This window comes from Budorcas taxicolor, chromosome 21 (assembly GCF_023091745.1).
Source record: "Budorcas taxicolor isolate Tak-1 chromosome 21, Takin1.1, whole genome shotgun sequence".
NCBI lineage: Eukaryota > Metazoa > Chordata > Mammalia > Artiodactyla > Bovidae > Budorcas > Budorcas taxicolor.
In genome coordinates, this window is record NC_068930.1 from 23,017,105 (window position 1) to 23,030,973 (window position 13,869).

General features: G+C 48.0%; 1 pseudogene; it reads right to left on the reverse strand.

Annotated features, from left to right (window-relative positions):
- Positions 1–9,381: 9,381 nt before the first annotated feature.
- On the reverse strand, positions 9,382–10,747 carry LOC128066994 (myeloid-associated differentiation marker-like; annotated as a pseudogene).
- Positions 10,748–13,869: the final 3,122 nt, after the last annotated feature.

Sequence of the window (13,869 nt, forward strand, 5' to 3'; positions counted from 1 at the left end):
TCCCCTCTGCTCACAGGAGGTGTCCTTACAGAGTTCTGATGCCCTCTTCCTGTCTCCCTCTCTCCCTCCTCACATCCTTCGCCCTTCATCTCACTCTCTTTCCTGTTTCCTTCTCCCCTTCTCCGTCTCCTTCCTGGTTTCTTTGGTTGCTCACACACTGTTTTGCCTTTTTCTCTTTCTGCTCTCAACTTTTCTACATTTTCTGCTTTTTTTCCTTTATTGGGTCATCCTTGGTTTTCCCATCTCTTGTGTCCTGACCACCTCTCCCCATCTTCCTTCTTCTGATCCATCAGGACCTGAGACTCCTTCCTTCTCTGCCCACCACCCCTCCCACATCCTAAGGTGCTGACCCCACTGCACACAGCCCTCTGTGCAGCTATTCACACCCTGGGCGTCTGGAGTGGCCTCATTGCCAAAGTGTCTGTCCCCCTAGGGCTGCCTTAGTTGGTGTGTGTGGATTTGTGATTGGGGTAGTTAGTTAGGTATTAGACCCCCATTCTCACAGTGGATGAATGGTACATCTCCCTTTTACTTAAAAGAAACAAATCTCTGGAGGTCAACAATTTTCAGTGGCGGAAATCTTAGAGACCCTGGATCCTTAGGTCTCATCCGGTGCTCATCCTTCCAAGAGATTGTTTGAATTTTTTCAGGGTCACTAAACACCCATCACCCAGAAGGACTCTTAGAGAAAGCAAGGGGTGAATGCCTTCTCTGAGGAATCAAAAAAGGAGTTGATGAAGAACCACAAGGTCTTGAAGACACCTGACTGCAGTATTGGTGAGGGGCAGTGATGTGGCCCTCCTGCCCCAGTGATCAAAACAGCTTGTCCTGCCTCTGCAGGGAGAAGAGCATGGACACTGCAGCCTTAATGCTGTTGTTCCCTTGATTTTTTTTTTTTTTTTTCACTTTTCTAGTCAGGGACATTTCTTTTCAAAAATTTTGGGCAGGTGTGCTGAGGTGGTGGAGAACTGCTGCTTTTGTAGTTAAAGAAACTGAAGTGCTTGAGTGTGTGGTGCACACATGTGTTTCTGTGAGTCAGTTGTTTCTACTGTTGCTTCCTTGTGCTCTGGGCCCCAGGCATAATGTGAGCTACATAATGCATTATATAATGTGTGTGTACATATATAAAGTATATGTGTGTCTGTGTGTGTGTGTTAAATTCCCTGGAGCTTCTGGTTCCTATCAGCCTTTGCTGGCAATCATAGAGAGAAGCCTTGTCTCTGTTCTACATCATAATGTTCTTTTTTTTCCCCCCAATTTAATATAAAGGACAAAGACAAAGCAAAACAAAATCAACAGGTCCTGACTGCCCTCAGTGTGCCTAGAGTTCAGAAGTACCCTAGTCAACTTGGACTTCCATGCTAACCCAAAAGACCCCCCTCTGTGAACCGCACCCAGCGATTCCCCGTGCCCCCTCAGGCTGAGGCTAGGGCTTCAGCCTGTTGGAGGAAACTAGCAGTTTGGCCCCACTCCAAAGCCCCAAATCCTTAGCTATTAGAAACCTCTGCCAGCACTGGGATGCTTTCTTTAAAGGTGCCTGGATGTAGGCTCAGTGTGTGTGTGTACGTGCCTCCCCGACCTCTTCATGGATGAATTCAGACCAGCAGCCCTTTACAGTAGCTGGAGGACAGGAAGCCCCCACAAGCCTTCTTCCTCTCCTGCTCTCAGCCACAAAGCCTTAGAGCCCAGCATTCTGGTGCCATCAGGGCCAGAGGGGCCAGGCTAGCAGAGCTGTGAGGGAGGGGAGGGGAAGGATCCCCTGCCCTGCTGCCCCTCACTCCTGTACCAGGATGAACCATGTGATCTTCACCCACGGGAAGGTGTGGTGGGTGGAGAGGGCTCCCAGGAGGTGGTGCGCATGGCAGGCAAATTTTAAGAAGGAATGAAATCAAAATTGTATTTCAAGGCAAGACAGGAAACATTTCAACATAATTTTTCTTCTCTGCCATTTTGGGCCTCCTCCCTCTCCTCTAGAGTGCAGTGAGCATCTGAGTGCAGTGAGTATGTGTTAGCCTGACCTCCCCAAGGAGAGAAATACCTGCTCCACCTAAAGATGGAATTTTCTTCTTCTGGCCCCAGCCATGTGACTCCTTAGAAGATAACACTATTTACTTATGAGCTTATTAATTTCACAAGCTATTTTATTTGTACTCTGCCTGTTTGACAATATTGTTGTTTCTTACATTAACAAATGTAATTTGTGAGATTGAGGCTCCAATAAAAATAATGATGACCAGGTGGGCCTGCCGGTGAACCTAGAGAAGGGAAGGGTGATGAGTGTGGTCAGGGCTTCTGCTCCAGGGCTCACAACTCTGAATGCCTAAGCGGCTGATCCAGGAACAAGCCAGTGACCCCAGCCTGATGCTTGCTAGCACTGAGAATGCAGGCTGCACTGGGCAGGTGCCTCTCAGCCCAGCTGATGGTGCCTGTGAAGAAACGCTGGCCCACGGGAACATGTTCAGGGCTGTGTCTGGACCACAGGACACCAGGTTGAGCCCTGAGCCCTAGCCCACCTCCCCCCTGCCACCTGACTCCTTTCACCAGGGCAATGGACCCTGGCCTGGATGTGCCCAAGGACAGAGGAGTCCCTGCCTGGAAAGCACTGCTCAGAGGGTTGGGTTCCTGGTTTATACACACAGGACTTTCCCCACTGAAGCATCCACCCAGTACAAATCCCATGTCGCTTCCACATGGTGACCTGTCCCCACTCTTCACTTCATCCTCATGTTTCTGTCTCAGCCCTGGATATTTGACTTTCTAGGTTAAATGTCCCCAGTTTCTTCAATGTTTTGCCTTTATCTGGATTGCATTTCGCCTCTGCTCCACCAGCCACCCCAACACCCTGGCCTCCTTGTCCCTTCTCTGCCCATGTCCCCCAAACCCATTCACAGTGGATTCTTAACAAATGAGGAAAAGGTGGGAAGGAAACCAGAACTCAGCTGAGCCAGGGGGATCCCACGTGTCCTCCAGCCCAGGGCTGTCTTTGGAAAGACCTGTACGTTCCCGAGGCTCTGGCAAAATGGACTAGAAGACAGGGACGTGATCCCTTTGTGCCACCTAACCCTGAAGGAAACAAGGGAAATCTGGTGGGTGGTCTGAAAGGACTGTCTACAGTGGCCATGCCTGCTGAGCTCCCTTGGGGCACCTGTGACTCAGACCTGTTAGCTAGAGGAGTGAGGGGATTGGGAAGAGCGCCAGCCCCTCTCACACGCTGTAGCCACCCCTCCTCCCCGCCTTCCTCTGCCCCCAACCCCACCCGATGGAGAAAGACCTTCTATTCAGGGACAGGATTTTCCACCTTCACCTGCTGTCTCCAGGCATGCGTCCCACCACCCTGCTCCCCAGCGCCCAGCCCTATCAGGACAGCATCACTGTCTCTGAAGGTGAGGATCCAGCCAGTCTGGTCCCAGGAGTGATACGAACGCCGCCCGCTTCCTGTCCAGTGTGCTGCTGTCTGGGCCAGGCTCCGCAGCCAAGAAACTTACTCACTTGGGGCACAATTTCTCCTCTGTATGAAAAGAACACATGCTTTTCCTGCTGGGGGATAAGAAGGTTTGAGTGGCTTTGCTGAGAAACGGGAGTAAAAGGCAAACGCTAGCCTGGCCCAGCATCCTGAATTCAGGGGGTGTGCTGTGGCACCTGGTAGAATCACTGGTCTCTGTTACCAGGTGGCCTGGGGACACTGGTGGGGACCTTGTTTAGGGTCCTGAATTCGACCCTTGCTCAAGGGCATCCTCACCTCTTCATCATCCTCCCATCTCCCAGAGTTTAGGGCTAGGACAGAGAGAAAGGGGTGCAGACTCCATCCTGCCAGCCAGTTCTAGCTCTGCCCCCGAGGGGTCCTCAGTGGAGGCTGGACTCATTCTGCTTGAGGGATCCCAATCCAACACCCTCTGTCTGGAGGAAGAGCTGGGACCAAGGGGGAGCTGGCAATGCTGGTGGTTCAGCCTAACTACACCCAGGACTCACTGGAGTCTACAGAAGGAGGGGTAGATTTTAATAAAAATTATCTTTATGTGAGTTAGCACCTATCCTCTAAAGGAAGGATAAGTCTGGAAAACAGTGATCACGACGGATGCTCCCCTGCTGTTTGGAAGCCCCAGGAGCCTGGCCTGAGGTGCAGCCGCAGGAAGGGCAGGACCTGGCTGGCAGAGGCTGAAGGCCAGGACCTGCTCAGTGGTTCCCGGGCTGGGAGGTCCTGAGCTGTAGCCTCACTGAGGTTCTGGTTCCTGATGTGTAGACTGGGAATAATAATAACCCTCTCAGGGTTAGTATGAGGGTCAGAGACAATGATATGAAGGGCTGGGCAGAGAGGAGGCCCAGTGAAAGGCAGCCTTGAATAAAGATGCACCATGGCTTTGATGGAGGAGGAGGGGAATAACTGCTGGTGAGGGTGGGGGAGGGCACTAGGCCTGGAGATACTTGGTGGGCCAGTTGTTTCTGGGTCCTTCAGGAAGATGACAATTTTCTTCCCAGATCTATTATGTCTGCCCCATCGGCTTTGATTGGAAGAAACACTCCAACTCAACAAACTGTACTTCCTGATATATTGCCAGGACCCTGTGTTTTCCAGTTGAGCTGCTGTAACAGAACTCCATAGACTGGGCAGCTTAAACAACAGACATTTACTTCTCAGAGTTCTGGAAACTAGGAAGTTCAAGATTGAAGTTCCTGAGAGCTGAAATCTGGTAAGGGCTCTCTTCCTGGTTTGCAGTCTTCCCACTGTATGAGGCTATGTCCTCACATGATGGAGAGAGAGATCATCTGTCCTGTTTCTTCTCATAAGGGTGCTAATCCCATTCACACAGGCCCCAGCCTCATGACCTAATTACCTCCTAGAAGCCCCACCTCCAAATCCAACACATTGGTGATTTAGGCTTCAACATATGGATTTTGGAGGGAAACAAACACTGAGTCTACAGAATTTGGCATTAGGAAAAAAGTTACCAATGAGTTTGAAAGTCTGGTGGAAAATCATTTGAAATCTAGTTTCCCCTTTCTTTTACACTCAGGTCCAGGGGCAAGGCCATGAACCAAAAATATTCAGTTACTGGTCAGATTCTGCCAATAAAAAGGGTTTGATTTCTAGAATGAGGAAATGGAATTCAATCAATATATATGGTTCATGTCATGTGCAAACCATGTTGTAGCATCTTGCAGTGTAAAACAAAGCAAAAGCAAGCCCTTGGTCCTACACCTGCCCAGCCATTGTCCTTTGCACTCTTTCTCCACAAGCATCCTGAGCATGATCTACACCCGACTCTGCATCTTCCCTCCTCTCATCTGCTCTAACCCCCTCTCTGCCTTCTGTTCCCACCTCTTCATGGAAACCATTCTCACCAGTTCACCACTGAGCAGCATGTGGGAAACTCAAGACATGTTTACCCTCTTCACCTGCTTCAGGAAACCTTCTCTGGAGTGATGGTCCTCCTGCTGCTCAGACTCTCCTCCCTCCTTCTCTCCCTCCTTTTCTCCTCTTCCTTCTCTCCATCATCTGAGGGTCTCAAGTCCTCAGGACTTGGGACTGGGAAACGTCTGTCATGTGTCAAACCCTCTTCTTAGCACTGGGAATACACGCACATGTTGGTTCTAGATTTTAGTGTTTATCTTAATTAATTGAAACTGAGTGCAGAGTTTTGCATTCTTCTGTATAATAGGGCCATGATAACATAACAATAACGTATCAGGCCTTGCTTCAATACACCAGTAATGCATGCATGCATGCTCAGTCACTCAGTCATGTCTGACTTTTTGTGACCCCATGGACTATAGCCTTCCAGGCTCCTCTGTCCATGGGATTTCCCAGGAAAGAATACTGGAGTGGGTTGCCATTTCCTTCTCCAGGGGATCTTCCTGATCCAGGGATCAAGAAAGCGTCTCCCGCACCTCCTGCATTGGCAAGTAGATTCTTTACTATTGAACCACCTAGAAACCCCACAAAAGCAATGTTTTCCTACAAATGGCTGCTGAGATGGACTCTGAAGAAGTGGAAAGTTAAGAATGTGCAGAAACAAGGGAATCTAGGAGACCTCAGACTGTGGGGGCACCTGGAAGCAGTTTGTGTTTTTGACAAGAATCACTGGAAAATTGGACCACTGGGAAGTGACTGAGGAAACTCTTGTTATGAAGAAGAAACATGTTCCCCACCAAGCAGAGGTCGTGGGGAAGGAGGTCTGTGTAATCAGGAAGGATGTGACCAATAAACAAGACCCAGCAGCCAAGAGGAAGCAAGCAGAGAGGGTGGACAGAGGGGAGAGAGCCAGCTTCCATCTCCATGTCTGAGTCTCCAGGACTGGAAAGTCCAGCAGTCCCAGGAATAGGGCGGCTGGGAAGGACGAGGGGTCTCTGGCACCCCTCCCCCATCCAGCAGATAAGGAAACTGACTCAGCAGCAGTGAGTACCCTCTTCAGGGGGCTGGGCCAGGTTTGTACAGAACGAGGGTGAACGGGGCAGAATCCCAGCCTGGAGGATGCTGCTGCTACACTTATAACAAACAGCATGGGGCTGTGGACAGACAGACAGCCTGGAAAGGAGGACACCTGGGTCCTGACTCTGACTCTGCCACACACAGGGTGACTCAGGACACTTCCTGCCACTCCCTGGGATCCAGCTGCACCACTTCTATGACGAGCAGTTTCAACTAAGCAGAGGACCTTTCTACTCTCTTTTGAGCTCCACAGTGAAGGGACTTGACCAGCCTTGGAATTGTGACAAATGACCCTTAACTCCCCAACAGAAGGGATGGAGCAGCCACCCTCAAGAACCACAAGACTTGGACAGTGAGTCCCTCAGGTGAGCCCACCTGGACAACAGATCTTTCACTAAAGCACAGAGGCATCTCCATCCTCCTGGGAAGTGAGGTCACAGAACTATGTTCAATTTAATTCATGAAAATAGAAGAATATGAATTTCCTTCACTTAACTTATGGAAATATTTATAAATGCACACTTGCTCATATCTATGAAAAAATAAGTGAAAATCAATTAAGAAAGAAATGAAAAATTTTATTCAAGGCAATATAAAAATTATAACCAGCAAGACATTCTTTCAGGAAGCTGTAAGAACTGTGCCAAAGAGGTAAATGGGGGCCACTATGTATGTGATTCAGGGAAGCTGAATCATGCAACCAAGCACAATTCTTGACAAAGTTATTGATCTTCAAAAAGACCAGATACCATAGTTAATGGTTTTAGTGCTTTTATAGTATGGCAAGATGTAAGAAATTGGGTCTGTAAACATTTCTACTGGAAATGTCTAAGTATCTGAAGGCTGGTTCTGCCAGTTTTCCCAGAGGACAAATTGCCTTATCATGGTCTTTGTCGTGAATTCCTTCCAGGGTGGATTCTGGGTCAGTGATGGCAGTAGCTAATGACTTGATTCTTGTAGAACTGGGTGGTTTGAACACTCTTTATTACACAATCCTAAGGCCATTCCCCTCTAAATTTCAAGCAAGGCTTGGGAGACACTTTTGACCAATTTGTCCCTGGGTCCTAGGAATGCTCATTCCCAGGAAGGGAGAGGATTTTTTATACAGGCCACTCAGTGTGCTATTACTCAGTTTCTGTTACCAGTAGCCAAAAGCCTCTAGGCCACCTGCCTTACTAGTCTGTCAGCTCCAGGTAATGATTCCGTCCTGTTCCTTCTTCCCATATCTAGAGTTACACTATTACAATCATGGATCTTACAAGCTATACATCAAGTCAATCATTTCAAGTCACCTGGTCATTATTATTTTTATTGGAGGCTCAATCACACATTTGTTAATGCAAGAATGAATAATTTTGTAAAAAAAAAAAAAAAAAAAGGAAAGTACAGAAAACATAGCTAGTTGGAATGTGTTCTGCCTATGTTTTCCTCTCTGAGTTTTATAGTGTCCAGTCTCACATTTAGGTCCTTAATCCATATTGAGCTTATTTTTGTGTATGCAGTTTAAATATGATCTAATTTCATTTTTTACATGTAGCTGTCCAGTTTTTCCAGCACCATTTGTTGAAGAGACTGTCTTTCCAACAACGGGTAGTCTTGCCTCCTTTGTCATAGATTAATTGTCCATAGGGTTTCCCAGATGGTGCGAGTGGTAAAGAACCTGCCTGTCAATGCAAGAGATATAAGAGACCCAGTTCAGTCACTGGGTCTATAGATTCATGGACTTATTTCTCAGTTTTCTGTTCTTTCCATGGATCCATAATTTCTATTTTTGTGCGAGTATCATACTGTTTTGATGATTGTAGTTTTATAGTATACTCTGAATTCAAGGAACCTGATTCTCCCAGCTCCACTTTTCTTTCTCAAGATTGCTTTGGCTATCCAGGGTCTTTTGTGTCTCCATACAGATTTTGAGATTTTTTGTTCTAGTTCTATAAAAATTCCATTGGTAATTTGATAGGGATTGCATTGAATCTGTAGGTTGCCTTGCCTGACATAAATCACAGCAATATCTTTTTTGATCTGTCTCTAGGAATAATGGAAATAAAAACAAAAATAAATGGGACCTGCTTAAACTCTAAAGCTTCTGCAGGCAAAGGAAACAATAAACAAAATGAAAAGACAACCCACAGATTGGGAGAAAATATTTGCAAATGACATGACCAATAAGGGATTAGTCTCCAAAATTTACAAAAAGCTTGTGACATTTAGCAGCATCAAAGCAAACAATCCACTCAAAAAATGGGCAGGAAACATAAGACATTTCTTCAAGACATACAGATAGCAATAGGTACATGAAAAGATGTTCAACATTGTTATTTATTAGAGAAATGCAAATCAAAACAATGATATCACTTCTCACCAGCCAGAATGACTATCATCAAAAAATCCACACAAACAATAGATGCTGGAGAAGGTGTGGAGAGAAGGGAGCCCTCCTACACAGTTGGTGGGAATGTACATTGGTACATCCACTATGGAGAATAGTATATGATAGTTGCTCAGCCTTGTCTGACTCTTTGCAACCCCATGGACTGTAGCCTGCCAGGCGCCTCTGTCCACGAGATTCTCTAGGCAAGAGTTCTGGAGTGGGTAGCCGTTCCCTTTTCCAGAGGATCTTCTCAACCCAGGGATCAAACCCAGGTCTCCTGCATTTCAGGTGGATTCTTTACTGTCTGAGCCATCAGGGAAACCCAGAGGACAGTATGGAGGTTCCTTAAACAACTAAAAATAGAGCTACCATATTCCCCTCCAATCACACTCATAGGCATATATCTGGAGAAAAACATTATCTGGAAAGATACATGCACCCCGATGTTCATTGCAGTGCTGTTTGCAATAGCCAAGACATGGACACAGCCTAAATGTTCATCAGTGGAGGAATGGATAAAGAGGAGTCCATTCCCTAGCTACCCATCCTCACACTTCCAACTCCCACCCCCCAATACCACCAACTAAGACACCACCAGGGTGTACAGACATGCTTTGTCAATGAGGCCCCTCTGGAGGCTCAGGGTGTGAACAGCTGCACAGAGGGCTGTGTGCTGTGGAGTGAGCACCTTAGGAGGTGGGAGGGGGTGGTGGACAGAGAAGGAAGGAGTCTCAGGTCCTGATGGATCAGAAGAAGGAAGATGGGGAGAGGTGGTCAGGACACAGGAGATGAGAAAGCCAAGGATGAATGAAAGAGGGGCAAAAAACAGAAAATATAGAAAAGATGAGAGAAGCAACAGAAAGAGGCAAAACAGGATGTGGGCAACAAAAGAAGAAGGAGACACAGCAGAAGGAGGGAAGGAAACATAAAGAGAGTGAGATGAATGGAGAAGGATGTGAGAAGGGAGAGAGGGGAGCCAGGAAGAGGAAGTCATAGGATGATAGGACTGGGAAGAATCAGGAGCACTGGAGACATCCTCAGTCCCTACAGAAACCTGGTGGGCCCAATACCCCAGGTCGACCATGCACATCAGCAGGCTGATGGCTGTCAGGACGGGCACAGGCAGTAGGTGATCCTAGAGGCACATGTCGTAGGCGAGCTCATCACTGCAGCTCACAACACTGGACCGCTGGGACTGCCCCCCGAACTCCTCATTGAACTAGTAGAGAGGCCAGAGAATCACAGTGCTGATGTAGAGGAGGATAGAGAACAAGGTGAGCACAAGCTGGAAAATGGGGTACAGGATGCACAGTCTACATTCCCGTTCACTCAGTTTCAACAGGAGGACCACAGCTCCCAGGATGAAGTAGATGGAGTGCACGGCCACACACCACACCAGGGCCGTGTGGTGCACAGCAGGGTGCAGGTCCAGGGAGGGGCTACTGATGAAGGCAAAGATGACACCAGCACCTTCAGCAGGCCTGGCACGGTGTGCACGTAGCAGATGATACCATCGAGATCATACCAGTTCCACGCGAAGGCCACATCCAAGGCATAAACACAGATGTGATGCAGGAGAAGGTAGTGGCGGTGATGGCCCGGTCCTGGGAAGGACCATAAGGCAGGAACCAGACATATGCAGTGGAGTAGATGATGGAGGCTGAGAGGCAGACGAGGGTGGCGTAGCGGGCTTAGGTAACGGGGAAGTCGTACCAGTAGAAAGAAAACCAGGATGGGAGATCACAGAACTCAACAATGGAGATGATGAGGGTCACAGCAAAACAGACGCACCAGATGGACATGGACCAGTCACCTATGACTCCTCTCCAGATGCCCATGTCGGCCAGCAGGGAGAAGGCCATGCCGGGGGAGCAGAGCTGCGGCAGGTGGAGGAGGCAGCACACCTTGCCCCATTCATCCTTTTCTGGGGATGTCGCCCTGGTGGGCATGGTGGTGTGAAATCTGGCAGGTCACAGTCACCAGTGTGGCAGTGGTCTTCACTGATGACCCATCAGAGAAAGATCCAACTCTGGAGGAGGGTTAAGTCAGACACCTGGAGAAGACTCAGGCCCCTGTGACGGCTGAGGTTCAGGATCTGTGGAGTTGGAACCAATGGCTCAGATGCGTGGGTAACAGCACGGTCACTCCAGAATGGTTCCCCCCACCCATCAGCCTTGGCCTTGTCAGAAGACTTGTTTCATCCCAAACCTCACAGCTGGCTCTCTGGCCGCAATCTACCAACATTTTGGATCTCTCTGAACTGTGTGGCATTATCTTCAGAAACACAGTGTAGGATGGTCCTTATCTGCAAAGCCATCCCTTGAAGTCTCTGAACATTGAAAACACATTTTAAAAAAATTATTTGGTAGTAAAATTATACCTGAACAGATATTAGAGAATTTATTATCTCTATTTATTTCCCTTAGCGTGAATGTTCAAAGGGTTCAGTTTTAGAAACACTCATGCGTATGATTACAAGGTGCTCTCAGACCCCAGTGGAGTGTGATGTCATGTAGAGTAGATACACCGTATCATCTGTCTGGAGCTGAAAAATCTTGAATTCTGGAGCTGAAAAATCTTGAATTCTGGAGCTTATCTAACCCCAAGGATTGAAAAATAAAAGAACTGTGGATTGCACTGCTAACCCCATTTATTGATGAGAAAACTAAGGCTGGGGGACTTAAATGTCTTCTCTAAGGTCTAAACCCTAGGAAAAGAGAACCCCAGATAAAAATCCCAAAGCTGTGGGTATGAGCACTTTCCTCTACAGCCCAGCATGTCAGCAGGCCCGCAGGTGGGAGCCCAGGACAATATCTTGGTGCTCTGGGACCCAGGACACACCTTCAGGATCACGGCCTCCTTCCACAGCAACCTGAAGACACCCGTGTCCCGGCCTGGCCTCCCTGCAGCATCTCTAGAAGGAGCTGCCATCTGAGGGGACACAGCCCCACCCGGAGGAGGGCAGCTCCAGGGTGAACAGGGAGGAGCCATGTGGTGAGAGCAAGGCCACAGGGACAAGGTGACACAGGAAGTAGGAACTATTTGAATCCCTGCTCTCAATTTTGCCTTCACACGTGACTTTTCCCCACTGGGGCCGGGAAACCTCAACCCAGCATGATTCAAGGTGGAGCCTCACAGAGGAAGGCTGTTAAGTTCCAAAGCTGCCATCCAGGTGTGAGCCTGGAAAGATCTAGAAGTACTCTTACCTAAACGAGGATTTTCCTGGCCTGGGAGACTGGTGAGCAGCTTCCAAGCTGGGAAGAAGAGATTGGAAATGAACAAAGATGCTGTGTCTGATGCTGACGGGGAGGCTTTGGATCCATTTAATGGCACAGAGGGAGGCATTGGAGAAGGAGAGGCATGGGATTTCTAGCTGTGTAAGGCCCTCTCTGGGCCTCAGTCCCCCCACCTGGAAAACAGGAGGTTTGTCTGAGCCTCCCCAACAGACCCTCCTCCACTCTAATCTGTGAGCCTGGACATGGTGCCTCTGTCAGAGAACAGTCTGGATGTGGCTGAGCCCTGCCTGCCCAGCAGCCAGGTGTGTGGACTGGAAGATGGCGAGCCAGGAAGGTCAAGGTCAGGACAAAAGAAGGAAGGAGGAGGTGAGATGGAAACTCAGAGTTACAGGGAGGCTGTGGGGTGTGGAGGAAACTGGTAAGTTACCTTACAGAGCCTCAGTTTTCTCATGTGTGCAATGGGCTTAATACCTACTATGTCAATTTAATGAATGAAGCTGTATGAATGGCTTATAGAGGACCTGGCACTTGAATACACTGGAACCGTAGCTGGCATGCCAGCTACCTGTTCCACTTCCCCTCCCCCTCAGAGAGAACCCATATGGCCCTGGCCCCACTCTGGGCATAAGCACATGCAAGCTTGATTTGTTCCAGATCAGGGCTTGCAAACGTGTATGTCCTGGCAGTGGCCCAGGGATTTGTTTGGTTTTCCTTCATAGTGTTTTCAGGAAGAAATGGTGTAGAATCAGTTTTATTTCTTCCTGAAGTGTTTGGTAGATGCACGGTTTTTTCATTGCATATGAAAATCCAGTTTTCCAGATTCTTTACAAGTCTGATAAAATCAGCTGCTATGCCATTTATACTGACTTTCACTCTCATCTTAGCTTAGTATTTTCTATATTTTCTTCTTCTCATGTATAATTGACACAAAGCAGAACTATTTTAAAAGAACTAACTTGAAAGACATTTTATTTTCTTGGGCTCCAAAATCACTGTAGATGGTGACTGCAGCCACAAAATTAAAAGATGTTGGCTCCTTGGAAGAAAAGCTATGACAAACCTAGACAGTGTATTAAAAAGCAGAGACATTATTTTGCCAACAAAGGTCCATGTAGTCAAAGTTATGGTTTTTCCATGGAAGGACTGAGGCTGAAGCTGAAACTCCAGTACTCTGGCCACCTGATACGAAGAACTGATTCATCCGAAAAGACCCTGATGCTGGGAAAGATTGAAGGCAGGAAGAGATGGGGATGACAGAGGATGAGATGGTTGGGTGGCATCACTGACTCGATGGACATGATTTGAGCAAGCTCTGGGAGTTGGTGATGGATGGGGAAGCCTGCCGTGCTGAAGTCCATGGGGTCGCAAGAGTCAGACACGACTGAGCGACTGAACTGATGGTTTTTCCAGTAGTCATGTACGGATGTGAGAGTTGGACCATAATGCAGGCTGAATGCTGAAGAATTGATGCTTTTGAACTGTGGTGTTGGAGAAGACTCTTGAGAGTTCCTTGGACTGCAAGGAAATTAAACCAGTCAATCCTAAAGGAAATCAATTCTGAATATTCATTGGAAGGACTGATGCTAAAGCTGAAGCTCCGATACTTTGGCCACCTGATGCAAAGAGTTGTCTCATTAGAAAAGACCCTGATGCTGGGAAAGATGGAAGTCAGGAGAAGGGGACAACTCACCGACTCAATGGATAGGCATTTGAGCAAGCTCCAGGAGATAGTGAAGGACAGGAAAGCCTGGCGTGGTGCAGTCCATGGAGTCACAAAGAGCTGGACATGACTGAGCGACTGAACAACAAATGATGACCTCACGTGTCCCAGTTTT